At 28.6% G+C, this 15770-nt stretch overlaps 1 protein-coding gene across 1 annotated transcript in view; it reads right to left on the bottom strand.

Annotated features, from left to right (window-relative positions):
• Positions 1-15770, bottom strand: part of LOC126235236 (uncharacterized) — an 83461-nt gene that overhangs the window by 19094 nt on the left and 48597 nt on the right. The window lies entirely within an intron of this gene.

Here is a 15770-nt window from a genome sequence, read left to right as displayed (position 1 = left end):
ATCTCTCTGATCTATTTCTGTCGTGGGTATGTAGATGGAATGATTGAATTGTTGTGGTCCACTTCCCTTTTGTGTGTGTTTCCTTTTTTAATTACGCTATTCTACCATTTTTTGCGAATTATTTAGCTAAACTTTTTTATTCAGGCACCGGTCATGTGTATTCATAGGATGTGCATCAAATTCAGTAATGAAATAAATGTGCTGCATAAAAGATAAATTCTCCGTCTTTTATCTTTCTCATTTATGCCAGTTTTCAAATTAATTCTCTATTCCCTGTTTTTTTAAAGTTAATCTGCTTACTTGTGATGAACAAAAATGTGGAAGAAAATCAAAGTGAACGATGTACTGTCTCACAATTAAGAAATTATCAGATTTAATTAAACTCATTGATATACAATGCTGTTCATCTTGTTAGTTTATTTAAAAAAATTGCGTTCTTATAGTTAAATTCTTAATTTAATTAAACTGATAATTTCCAGTTTGGTCTTTTCTTAATTGTTAGGAAGGGCTTAGGCTGGTGGCGATCCTGTCATTTTTAAATTTATAAGTGTCCTTGTGAGGTGGCTTAACCAGAAATTGCGCACAAGGGTTACATCTCCATTATTCTTGGTACGTCACATATGTCGAGCATTGGCTAGGATCCATTTACAGTTGTACTTACATACTTTACACTGCTGTTGTCCATGATCTACATCCTATGGCAGCCTCAAGTCATTCGCCTAGTGTTTGAGTTGATGCATGGTTTAGGGATAGCGTCGTTGACTAGTAACTAAAAAGTCCTCCGTCCCAGGTTCGAGTCCCACGACTACTTAAATTTCGAATAATAATGGTCATCAATGGAGCCCAAAGACTGCTGGCGTAAGAAGTCACCCTCGTTCTGCCAACGATCTTGTCAAAGGGTGCGGAAGACAGAGATTCAGGGCACTCTTGCCGTTGGGGTGGGAAACTACCCCTAAAATGCGGAGGCATCAGCTATGACTAATGTTATGAGGATGTAGAAAGCAATGTGAACCACTGAATCACACGCATTAGATGAATCCACAGGAAATAATGGCTGTAAATGAAAAAGTGTCATGATAATCTCTCCATTGGCAAAAGACTGTGGATTAGTCTCCCATTCGGATCTCTGGGATGGACTGCCAAGGGACAAGTGATGTTGAGAAAAAGATGGAGTAACCAAACACGGGATAACAATTTACGAGTCAGAGCATGGAATGTCAGAAGTTTGGACATAATGGAAAAGATCGAAAACCTGAAAAGGAAAATGTTTAAGCTCAGTCTAGATATAATGAGGTCAGTGAACTGAAATAGAAAGAAGATACGGATTTCTGGTCTGATGAATACAGGTTACTATCAACAGTAACAGAAAATGGTATAACAGAAGTAGGATTCATTGTGAATAGGAAAGCAGGGTAAAGAGTGAGTTACTGTGAATGTTTCAGTGTGTCACCTGTTCTCGTCAGATTCGACAGCAAACCAACACTGGCAGCAGCAGTTTAGGTATACAAGCCAATGTCGCAAGCAGAAGTTAAGGACTTCAAGAAAGTATACTAGAACACTGAAAGGGTAATTCAGTATGTTAAGGAAGTTGAAACTCTAATAGTCATAGATGACAGGAATGCAGCTGTAGGGGAAGGAGAAGAAGGAGGCAGTGTGGAAGACTACGAGCTTGATAGAGGATAAGACTAAGTTCTGCAATAAATGTCAGCCAGCAAAAGCAAATACTCCGTTCAAGAATCACAAGAGGAGTAGGTGTTGTGGAGACAAGTCCAGATGGATTATATCATGGTCAGTTAGAGATTCCGAAATCAGGTATTGGACTGTAAGGCATACCCAGGAGCAGGTATAGACCTCAATCATAATTTAGAAAGAAGAGGGATGTGGAACTACTGAGTAATGACGAGACGCTTTTGAAGTTCACTAAAGATGACAATAGTGTAACAAGTAATACCACAGTAGACAGTTACGTTGAAGAGTAGTGGACATTTCTAAAAGGAGCAATCATAGATGTTGGAAAAACAGACATAGGAGCTAGGAACGTAACTGTGGAGAATCCTAAGGTAACAGAAGAAACATTTCAGTTGATTGACCAAAGAAGGAATTGCAGAAATGTTCAGGCAAGACAGGAATACAACAATATAAATTCCTTCGAAATAAAATAAACAGGAAAGGGCAGCAAAGGAGAAATGGCTGCAGGAAAGATGTGAAGAAATCGAAAAAGAAATGATCGTGTGGAGGACTGACTCACTATGTAGAAAATTAAAAAACCTACTGTGAAATGAAAAGTGATAGTGGTAACATGAAGAGTGCAATGGGAACTCATCTGTTAAGAGGAGAGAACGGATAAGTCGAAAGATTACTTTGAAGGCCTCTCTTAGGGAGACAAATTGTCTGTTGACGTGATAGAGGAAGAACTTCCAATTAATATGGAAGACATAAAGGATTCAGTGTTAGAATCATAATTTATATGAGCTTTAGGAGACTCGAGGTCAAATAAGACAGAAAGGGTGGATAATATTCCAACAGAATTTCTAAAATAATTGGGGGAAATTGCAACCAGACGACCATTCAAGTTGGTGTCTAGAATCTATAAGACTGGTGACATGCGATCATATTTCGAAAAAATTTCATCCACACAATTCTGAAGACAGCAAGAACAGATAAGTGCGAGAACTATTGCTCATGCATCCAAGTTGCTGACAAGAATAATATACAGAGGAACAGAAAAGAAAATTAAGAATCTGTTAGATGGAGATCAGTTTGGCTTCAGGAAAATTAAAGGCACAAGAGAGGCCGTTCTGACATTGCGGCTTATAATGGGAGCAAGACTAAGGATAAATCAAGACATGGTTACAGAACTGCCGACTTACAAAAACTGTTCTATGGTCTAAGTGGAAGAAGTTTCAAACACTGAGAAAAATAGGAGTAAGATATAGGGGAAGGCAGGTATTACACAGTAAGTACAAGAAGTGAGAAGGGATAATAAGACTGTAAAACAAAGTTCTAGAATTGAACGGATGCAACACAGGGTCATAGCCTTTCACTTCCATTGTTCAGTTTATACACCAAAAAAGCAATGACGGAAATAAAAGAAAGTTTCAAGAGTCACATTCAGATTCATAGTCGAAGGATACAACGATAAGATTCTCTGATGACATTGCTATCCTCAGTGAAAGGGCAGAAGAATTACACGATTTGTTGAAAGGAATGACCAGTATAATGAGTACAGAATGTGGATTTAGAGTAAATAGTAGAAAGACTACAGTAATGATAATAGTGAGAAACTTAATATCAGAATTGGTGGTCACTGTGTAGACGAAGTTAAGGAATTCTGCTACCTTCACAACAAAATAACTGCAGACTAGCAAAGGTAGAAAGGGCATTCCTGACCAAGAGAAGTTTACTTGTATAAAACTTAGGCCTTAACATGAGGAGTAAATTACTGAGAATGTACATCTGGATCAGAGTATTGTATGGCAGTGAATCCTGGACTGTGAGAAAACAGAAGAGAACAGAAGTGTTTGAGATGTAATACTACAGAAATATGTTGAAAATTAGATGGACTGATAAGATAAGGAATAAGGATGTTCCACTCAGAATTGGTGAATACAGCAACACACGAAAAACAGCGAGAAGAGGGAAGTGTTCCCAAGACATCAGGGAATAACTTCCATGGTACTAAAGAGAGTTGAAGAGGGTATAATCTGTAGAGGAAGACAGAGGTTGGAGTACGTTCAACAAATAGCTACAGCAGACACAAGGAAAAAAGATGCCTCTGGATTGCGATTTCGAAATTGCAAAGCACTTGTTGACAGATGCTACAGAACTGTGTAGTAAAAACCTGAATGGCTTAACGAATGTGCTCTATGAGGAATAAAATGCAGTTTTTTAACTTTGTGGAAGATCATCTACATTGACAAAAGTTGGTATAGTCTGACAATTCTACTTTTTGACACTAAAATCATAATTCTTTAATGTTTGTCAGATTTTCGAAGGAAGTGTTAAGGTCAAGGTGTAAACAAAAGTTAATTTGGATGAAATGAACCAACAACAATATTAATATTAATTTCTGTTATCTTATTAGGAAGATTTAAATTATTTTTTGTTTCCTCATTAATGGGAAATGAGTAAAATTGATAACTCTCGATTTTATTAATGAGTTATTAAGGAAAACATTTATTAATTTATTAAAATTTCTGTTACATAAAAGCCATTGAGTACATTAAATTACCATTTTCATCAGTTATAGTTAATTCTAAATTCTGAACAGTATAAAAAATTTGAATATTTACAGGATAATTTGGTTCATAAATTATTTGTCCTCCAAGTTCAGCATTTTGTTTAAATAAACAAATAATGTCAGTTGCTCTGTGAAAATTCTCATTACGTTTAACAAATATTCCATTAGCTAAATTAAAATTTATGTTTGTTAACTTCAATGGAATAATTTTAGGAACATTATTAGCTGTTTTTTTATTAGCTTCAATAATTTGATTATTAAATCCTAAAACTTGCCCAGTATTATATTTGTTAACCATAACTAATTGAACATCACTTTCAATAATAACGCTTTTAAAATTTTATTTTCTTTAATGCTTATATTAAGTTTTTTCCATTGAATAATTTTTCCAAATTTTTCAAACTGTACTGACAGCAGTGATTTCTATCATTTCTTCATTAGCATATAATTTATTATTTTTTGATGTAACATTTGGAGTAAAAAAATATGAACAAAAGCCAACTAGTGAAATGTTTCCACAATTTTTCTAGTGCAACAGCTAATCTTTTCTTCAGAACAAATCAGTTATCATTCAATTAAAATAATCTACTCATTTGTACTAGTAAAATTTATGTAAATAAATGATATATTGGGAACCAAAAGTAACAATCCCAGAGAAGAAATCAAAAAATTAACATGGTACACTTTTTCAAATACTATTTGATGTTCAGTAATATGATCGAGTAGTTGTGGAAAAACAACATTAATGATTAATGGTTATAATCTAGCTCCAGGACGGTTAAGTGGAAAAAGTTAATCATTTGTATGTTTTTTCAAAAAGATGATATCAGCCTAAGTATCAAGAATTTATAAAAAGATGTGCAAAAATTGGAGATAAAATTAATGAAAAAACGACTACTTTTATTGACAATAATAATGAAATAATTCCATTAGATGAATGTGAAGATAATTCAGTTGCAGTTTTTGATGACATCATTCTTGAAAATCAATGTATAGTTAGAGAGTATTTTACTAGAAGTGGAACTAGAGGGATAGATTTTTTACTTAGCTCACACTTATTAAAATACCAAAACAATAACTTAGAGAAAATATTAATTTTTTAAATAAGTGTGACGAGATGATACAAATTTAAATCATATTTATCATGAAATTTTGGTAGTGCTTTAAAAATTTTATGTTTGTAAAGAAATATTTAGTGAATGTTGAAGTAAAGATGAATTTGATTTCATTCAATAGATTTGACAAGAAATATTAATGACAGTAAATATAGAGAAAAAGCTTAACAATGTATTAAACATTGAACATATCAAAGTTAAACAAAAGAAGCAGTAAACATAAAGACACTGAACATGAAAATGTTAAATATAAACTACGAACATAAAATAACAATGATTATTGTTTTTTAACCTTAATAACTGCTTGCAAAATATGATCCAGAGGTTGTTAAAAAATCTAGATGAAATAGACAAAATAAACGAAGAATGGAAGAGTTTAATAAGGAAAAACTACCAAGAATAGTATATGAAAAACTTAAAAAAGAAGATTAAACGGTTATTGATGCAGTTGAACAAGGAATCAAAAGATTAGGTGATAACGGTTTTGAACACAATTGAAGACAAAGATAAGTTGAAAACAATGGTTTCTTATAAGCAATATTTTTAGAAAAATTTAATGATATCAACAATTAAAAATGTTGTAGTGACAAAAGAATTATATGTTCAGTGAATCAGAAATAAATGAAAGAGAAAGAACACTAATAGACAAAATTAATAAAAGATAAATATAAGTGAAAGAATATTAAGAACCTCTTTTTGGATTATGACCAGTTTGTCAATTTAAATATATTGGTAGATTATCAGAAGAATTCAATGGTAATAAATTAAAAATTGGTGGAGAAGAGTATGAGGGAACAGATAGATTAATGCAACTTTTAACTAAGATACAAGTAACTATGAATGGTTTAGGTACAGAATTCGATTCTCTTGCTTTACAAAATTATGTAAGGATTTTGTATCACTCAAACACTGGATATTCTGTTAGTAATCCAAGTAAAATTAAATCATGTAAGAGAAATGAATATAAATATTTGTTAAAACTATTGTTGAAGAATATTTTCCTAGTGTTCCAGAAACAAATCTTAATGATTCATTTGAAAAGGTGAAGGTTTAGTATAAAAATATTCAGAAAAACCAGTTGAATATATCTGGATGAATGGTGTTCATTAATTAATTGACAGAAATAGATAGATTAGCAGTGATCCATGGAGAAGAACTAGGTGGAAGTGAAAACTATTATAATGAAATGGTAGGAATAACTCAAATGTTAACTAATAAATTGATGATTTCATTACTAACAATCCAAAATGAATTCCTTATTTAACTTGATTTATGAATAATTTACAGCACAATTTTGGGAAAGTGATAAATATGAAAAAGGATTAGTTAATACTTTAACTAATAAATTACCATTTGAAATGCAGCTCCTAGGCTATGGATTATGTGGTCTGGAGACCAAATTAGATGAAAGATTAACTAAAGATGATACAGAAGTTAATCCATTAGATGAAGCCTGTAAGAAAAGTGATATTGCTTACAGAGATAATACAGATGTAGAAAAACACATAAAGGAAACAAGGAGCTTCAGTTATTTGCAAAAGACAGAATTTATTTGAGTGACACTTCATTAGATGAAAAAATTGCTTCAACTGCAGTTACAGAAATAATGTATGCAAAACAAAAGTTAGGACTTGGATTAAATGTTGGTGAAAATGGATAGAATTTATATAACAGTTCTTTACTAATTTTTATGTATGTAAATGGATAACTTTTGAAATGATTTTACTTTACTACCAAGTGACAAAACTAAAAAAATCAGTTGAAATTAAGTTAAATAATCAAGAATTAAACAATACTGAAACAGTTCTTAACTGATCTTAAAGAGAGAAAGAAAGAGAAAAAAGGTGTTGGAAATTTAGTTGTGACATTGTCTATCCCTGTTAAAAAAATATGAAGGCAGATTTATTGATTCATTTTGGCTGCATTACATATTGAGCAACTATTAGTTCACTAGCTGGTGGATCTGCGGATATCCCTAATGCACTTATAAACAAGGAAGAAGTTGATAAAAAATTATAAAAGAACAAAAAAGATATAATAAATGGAACATAAAAGAAAAAAATTTCAAAAAGTAAAACAAAATGACTGAGAAATAACTGTAAAGTTTAATAATCTCTTATCTATATTTGGCATAGAAGAATTTTTAACAAATTCAAAATTAAATAGTTTCAAGATGTTTTTATGATTCATGTATTAGCTGATTAACCACGAAGTTAGAAATGTGTAATAGTAAATTTAGGTTCTTTTAATCATGCTGGTACTCACTGGATGTGTTATTGTAAAAATAAAGATATAAATTTTTTTTTGATTTGTATAGAGGAAATATAGCAAAATAACTAGTAAATTATTTAGAAAAAATGATTTATACCGTCTCATCGAAAGACTACAAAATTTTAATTAAGTAATACCTGGTCATTTTTGCCTATTTGTTTTAAAATTGTTATGAATGAATTAGAAGTTAGTGATATTTTAAATTTAATAAATGGACGTTTCTGGAATTAAGGCGCAGGATATATTGAATATATTGAATTTAACAGTAGACGAATAGTGTGTTACGAACCAGAGTATACAAGTATTCTAACACATTTCAATATTTATGCCACTACAAAACAACTTACCAAAAGGTTAATCAACATAATAAAGATGTTGTCACTTATTACTTTACAAAGAAAAGGAAACTGATAAGATTTTTTCAAATTTTCCCAAAAACGGATTTAACTCCACGTTTAAACGGGGTAAGTAATCTTAAAGCGAAAATATATAATAAACAAATAACTGCATTTCCTTTTATGAGTGGAGGCGAACAAAAAATGCACAATGTCAGTGAATATGATTTCATTCTTTAAAAAACTTTGGTATAAATATAACTTTACAAAATTACTCCTGAGATCCACTCAATTAAAGTAGTGCACAAATCATTTTTTTCTAACTATAAGACTGAAAGATTCTGTTAAAATTGCTCCAGTTGAAGTAAAGTTAGTTATATTTCATGAAATAATTAAAAATTTTATCAATTTTTAGTCTGTATAATTTGGGAATCATAAGCATATTTACTGTTTCAAGTATAAAAAGTTTACTGAATTACATAAACCCCATAGATTAACAAGAAAAATGGAAAAAAAGAAATGAAGGTATTTGTTCAATTTGAAGAACTAAGGAAAGTTAATTTGTATAAAAATGTAGGTAATGGATCTCGTAAATGTGAACAAATTATTAATGAGTTGCATAATGCAACATAATAAATGTAAAACCAAAATGTGATTTATTTTGGAATAAATGATTTATGCCAAGCCAATTTGGTCAAATTGGATTCTGGAAAATTGAAAGAAATTTTAAAAATAAATAAAGAATATATATATATATATATATATATATATATATATATATATATATATATATATTAACTGTTTTAGATGATTTTTCAAAATTTGTTTTACCTATTCCAGTTAAACAAGTATAAATTTGTTTGATACTTTGAAAATATATTTGGATATAGAAATCCAAAAAATTTACTGATAATGTTAATGAATTTTATAATGAAGAATTTCAAGAATAAATGGAAAAATTTAACATTTGTCAGTACGCAAGCGAATTAAAAGCATCTGTTGTTGAACGAATTATTAGGACATTAAAAGAAAAAAAATGTGAAAAAATTTCTTCTTCAACAAAATTATAAATAAGAATTTCTAAATTAATTGACGAATATAACAACACAAAACATTCAACAAAAAATTGAAGCCAAAAGATGTACCCTAAGATAATGAAAAAAATCTTATTTAAAACTGTTTATGTTACAAATTTGTTAGATACTAATGCTAAATAGAGAACTGGTGATAGTTTGAATGAGTAAATTAAAAGGAATTTTTGAAAAAGGATATACTGCCTACTGGTCAACACAAGTTTTTGAAAAACGAAGATGTTATTCATTCTAATACAGTCACACATAAAAAGAAATATTGAAATAGCAAACATACAAAAGGAACTTTTTATGAGCAAGAAGTACTGAAAATGAATTTTCCAGATATTTACTTTTAAATAACAATGGTAATAAAGTATATGTTAAATGGTTTCACACAGTAGTTGGATATATAAATAAACGGTCTTTGGACTGTTTTAGCTGTCACAAATTAAGGTTATTTTTTAGAAATTTTAATACAAAAAGTTTATATATAAATTGAGTTAGTTATTGAAACTTTAAACATGTTTGGTAGTGAATGTAATTTTCGTTATGCTTATTGTTTTATTGATATTGAAATGAAGGTTAATAATTAAGATTTAATGTAGTAATAGTTTGAAAATTTTAAATTTGAATTAATGGTAGCAACTGTTTTAATGAAATTTGTTTATTTGATGTGTATGAAAATAATTAGAAATGTTACTTAAAATTTAATTATGAAAAAGCTACTTGGAAAGTTAGTTTTGTGATCTAAGGAACATTTGCTAAGATAGTTATATCATCATATGATTTTGCTCATGAATAATTATTCAGAGTATTGAAATAATTACGGGTATAAATATATTCAAACTTACTTTCATTCGTTGATATAAAGCTAATGAATATTCTTCAGAATTTGGATACCTATTTCTGGTAATATTTATGTGTTTTTTTTTTTAATTGTGTTCTGATTACATAATAATTGTAATTACAATCATATAATCGTAAAATAACAGTAGTACATCTTAAATTCTCATCTCTTAATTGAGGAACAACATGAGGTACTATCGTATTTGTGAATGCATTCCTTTCATTTAATTTTTCTAAAGCAATATTAACTGTTTCTCTTATCTTTGTGATTTTTATATGATATCTTCAATTTTTGTACTTATTCCTCTAATGGTTTAGTACAGTAATTTCTTTCGTTTATCTGATCTTTATGAAAGGTTATTACCTCTTTTCTCATGTTATTTTCTTCATGCTTTCCATAGGACGGTAAAACTGCTTCATAAACCCAAATTTGAATATTTTCTGCAAAGGCATTTTGGATTTCATAATCACAAAATATGATCAAAGTTTGTTTAAAAAATTTGTTTGGGAATACAAGTGAAATGATAGTTACACAACAATTCATTATAATTATTATATATTTACATTTAACAATGCCATTTAAAGCTTTTCTAGAAGTCTAATATTTCAAAATAATACAAATATTTTAGCTTAAAATCAAAGATTATTATGTTCATCAATAATAATTAAAACTTGTTTGTTGTTATATACAAGTTAGTTATTTTTCAGATCTAATAGCGACACCATACATACGTGATAAAATTTAATAGACTTTTATTTTTTAATTCTAATAATTTTTTTCTGTACGGAAGAGAAGTGAAAATAAAATGAATTTGCCCATTGTGCATACAATAAAAGGTTATTAATGAAAAATATAAACAAAAAATCGGAATATGCCCACAAAATTGGGTTGTATTGATAGTGTCAAAAAACAAAAATAATATAGAGAAAATAAATCAGAGCATATAAAAGGGCTGGTTAATAACTGGTACACAAAACATTTATTGTGAATATTATAAATATATCATAGATATGATCCAGAAAATGAGAAGAAATCTTTCGACTATCAGAAACATAGAATTAGTTGTTATCAAAAAGTTGAATATTTTTGTGAAAAATTTGTTTGTAAAATGATTTTGGAAAAACAAAAAATATCCATATCATGAAGAAATTTAAATACTGCTTATTTTTCTATTTTAGTTAATCTTCCCTGCGGCAGCACAATTCCCATAAGCGTTCGCTGTCATCATCTATTATTTGGGTTTAATTTATAATGACATTGCACTATAATATGTATATCATCATTAAAATGTAAAACATTTTATGACATTCAGCTGTATACAGTTCACGTTTAAATGATGTAATTAACTTATTTTTTCCAAATTTTTTTGTCCAAACAATTTTTATATTTATGAAAACGAATTTCGCTTTTTACAACATATTTTTTAAGGCATTTAGTTTTTTCTCTTCTTATTCACCAGTTTTATAGGCATCCATTTTCGATCTTAAACTGACATGATAAAATGTAATTTTTCCACAATTTTCATTTATCGTTTCCCTTAAAACTTTTACGTTGACTTGTTGAATTTTATACATGGTATCTTTTGAATAACAACTTGTGTCTACTTGTTCTCATAGATTTCACATCGTTATAAAAATCTTCAGTTCTTATATGATAAATAGAGGTATCAGTATCCATATAGCATAAATCAAAATTTTCACAATATTTTGGTTTCATAACATTATAATGAAAATCGTACTTTTTAATTTTCGAATTATGTAGAATACTCATTCCAATTTATCTCAGTTTACTGAATATTAGTTTTATTTTTTTATATGCACTGCAACTAAATTTACTGAAATTAGTGTAGTATGTTCATAATTTGGTTTGCAAATATAATTCGTATATTTTTGGATCTGTTGATATTTTAAATTTTTTTTTATTTCTAATATTTTTCCGTTGTTTGTCCAAGTACTGAATTATTCATTAACTTGTAGAAATATTTAGTATATCCGTTAACTGCAGTTTCTCTCATTTCTGTATTAGTATCAATATATTTCTTTAAATTATCTCATACTTCAAATGATAAGATTCTATGAATTTTCGCTAATTTTAATACAAGGATTGAACATTGCTTAACTTTTCTATAACGTAAAATTATTTTCTTTATTCTTGAAAATCGTTCTTAATTATTCCTCCTTCTGGTGCTAATGTTAAATCTTTTTATAAATTATGTGAGTCTAAATCAATTGCTAAAATATACCATTATATATTTTCACCTGGTACTACGAGTATTTTTTCAAAATAAAAACGTTTTGGTTCTGTCCAACTGAAATCTTTAAATGGCAAATTATACATTGCCCAATCATATTAATATTTGTGTCCAAACATGCAATATAATTTGATTGTTTTTCTGGCTCAAAATTTTTCATATATTGATTATTTGATTTAGCATATCTTTTTATACTTTGAGGAATTCCCCTGTGAATTCCCTTTGCAAGAAATAAAATCACGTCATAATGGTTTTATAAATCTACATCAAATTTTGTCATTTTTGATATAGCATTTAGAGATAATCCTGGTGCAGTATAATATCAAGGTGTTTCGAGTTTATATTATTTAATACATGTATCTCTAAAATTTGGAAAAATGTCTGTTTCTATGAAAACCTTTAATTTATTATATAATCTTCTACACTCATCTACCATTATAATATCTAATTTTTTTTCCAAAATAATTTTGTATGAGTATGCTTTTCTTCAGATATAGCTAATTTTTTAAGTTTTGAATAAAATTTCCTTTTTTAGGCTGTATGGTATCATGCCAATTTTTCTTCACAATACATATATTCATAAGAATAAACGCCTTCCTATACATTAAATTTAATTGTTCACCTGTACAGTTTGTGTTGTTTCTATAAATTGTTCTTTTGTAATATTAGAAGATAATTTATCATAACTTGAAGACATAAATTTCTTTGTATCAAAAAATCGTAGAGTTAGTGTATATTCAACATATTAAGTAAAGAAACATATTATTTTTCATTATTTCAAATAGCATCAATATCTTATGTATCTATTGCTAATTCTTTAATATACCAATGAACATCATACTGTAGCTTATGAATATAAACTGGAATAAATTTATGATTCTGATAATTAAGATTACAATCTTCATGTGCAACTCCTCGATACTTTTCCTGTATAATGAGAATTATCTCTTACTTCTCATTCTACTTTAGTAAATTTTTTCCACGAATAATACAACTTTCTGAAAACTTAAAATTGTTTTCATCACCTTCAGTGATTATCATCAGAATATTTTTCCCACACGTTATAAGAATTTCTCGAAATTCTTCTTTTAATATTTGAAGTAATTTCTTTTGCCACATGTTTACCACTATACATGACATGATTTTTATAATCAATTACAAATATTTAAAATATTATACAAGTTAACGTTTTTGATATTTATTAATATAAGCATTTTCATAATTTTGTTGACAAGTGTTAATGTATTTCAAAAGACATTCGAAATCTGAATAAATTACAAAAGTTACCATCAATGAATTATTATAATTTTCAAATTCTATTTTTCACCTGTAAAAGCCATGTCTATTTCTGTTTGTTTACGTTTTTTGCTATTGTTCTCTTGTATGTAATTTTTCTTGTGAATAAAAATATCTTAAACATTTATCACAAGCATAAATTTCACGACCGTTTTTAGTTGCTTGTGAACTAATCAATCTAGATAGATTTTTATCCAACAATAATGTGTATTATTTTTACCTTTAATTGAAAAATTAATATGCTTTTCTTGTTAGTTTTTCTATGGGAAAGAGAGTATACAATAATAGTTTCTCTTTCATCATTGATTCAAATACATATACATTGATAGAAATATTTAAATCCTTTTCAAATTTTGGTGTATCTGTAAACTGAACATGTAAATTAAACTTCTCTTTTTCAAAAAATCTATCTAAATTCAATTCAATATTTCCATATTTACTAACTCTTTCTCCATCACAAACTGCTGAATATAAAGCTGACTTTATTGAATAAAAAGCATATTTGATTTGTGTTTTTCATTAAGTACAGCTTCTTAGCTTTAATTAACTTTGGTAAATCGATATAAGAAGAACCAGAAATTAGTTTATGTCTATTAACAATTAACTCTAGAGTGATTACATAAAATAAAGACCAGCTAGACCTTATCTTAGCATTCTTCGTTTCATTTAATAATTTATTCAATGATTTTTGATAACAATTTCTAAATCAGTTTTTATCGCTAAAACTCGATTAGTTGTTTTAAACTAAAATTCTTGTATCTCTCATGTCTTTTAAAATTAAATATAAAATTTCATGTTAGCCTTAATCACCTTTCTTAGTATAAAAATGTTGTTCAATTTGATGATTATTTCTTCTTTAATGTGATTAAAAAATTCTTGTGGATCAACAATATTATTATTATTATTATTATTAATTCCATATGTTATTATTCTTGATTTAAAAGCACAACTATTCTCTAAATTTGTTGAGGTGATTTTAAAAATCGTCAATACATAGATAGTTGAAATCTGAAAATTTTTCTGATTACTTTCTTGTTTTATTTTACCTACTTGATGCTTTTGAAAATAATTCTGATTATCATTATTACTTATATCGTTCTCAAATGTATTGATAAGATCGAATAATTGTTGTTAAGATTAGTATATTATTTCAAATTTTTTGTTTTACATATTTTATGAAGATCTTTTGCAGATTTTTCATGAAATCATTACCATTATTACTAATTTTATCATTAGATTTTGTGATAAGAGCGATTATTTGTCTTTTATTAAATTTAGAACAATTTTTTTATATTTTCATATTACCGATTTTATGAAGATCTTTTAACGATTTTATATTTGTTTCATTATCATTATTGTTATTATTAATATTTTCAATAGGATTTGGGATTAAATTCGCTAAATTTATTTATAAGTATGGAATACAGTTTTACGAATTGAGCTAATTTCCTTTACTTTTATACATTTATTCTCTCTTCCTCATTAGTTTCTTATTGATATAATTAGTATATTAAAACAGATGTTGTCTACTTACATTTGAATAACAATTTTCTTTACAATAATTTTCTGAATCATTTTATCTTACATCATCGTTTTCTTTACAACAATTTTCTAAGTCTTGAAATAGCTCAGTTATGGAGTACATTTTGTTTTGCTTTCATTTATAGGGAAAAAATGTAAGCTACAAAAAGTAAAATTATTATGACTGATATATATCCTTCAGTTTTTTAAGTAGGCTTACAACACTCGAAACCAAGTCCAAACGATGCCGACTATGCGCTGTAGGTGAGAAGCTGCCCGGCAGAGTAAACCTCAAGAAACTCCATGTCCGTCGCAGTGATCGTCACATACTTGTAAATAACAGCCCAGTTACAGTGGCTGGGCTCTGATCGAGAACATCGCGCAAAAAGTCTTCCAATAGTCGTGTTGGTATCTTTATTTCGAGCTTAAAAACGGTTGACTTGACGCCATGTGATTCTAAAAGTGGAGCTGGGGGGCGTGTTCTTAGCTTGCAGCGTCGTTCGCAGGATAAGCGCGGTGACTGGCGCGCCACTGGTGGTGGGATCGTGCAAACCAGATCTCATATCTCGATTTTCGAATCTCTGGATACAATATGGCGAAGTAATGTCATCGTGTAAGTGCAGATGGTTTATGAAACAAAACTTATCCCTTTTATCGTTTTTCAATAAGCAGTCGTTTTTTTATGACTAGCTCTCGTATTTGTAGATCAGATAAGGAGTTCCACATTACATCCAGAAAATTCATATGTTACTAATGTTACCGTGGAATGTGGAATTTAACAGAGATCGAAAAGGAGAGATGAAGAGAAAGAGATATACATT

Source organism: Schistocerca nitens, chromosome 2, assembly GCF_023898315.1.
Source record: "Schistocerca nitens isolate TAMUIC-IGC-003100 chromosome 2, iqSchNite1.1, whole genome shotgun sequence".
NCBI lineage: Eukaryota > Metazoa > Arthropoda > Insecta > Orthoptera > Acrididae > Schistocerca > Schistocerca nitens.
The sequence above is the reverse complement of the archived record's forward strand: the minus strand, read 5'-3'. Positions and strand labels throughout refer to the sequence as shown.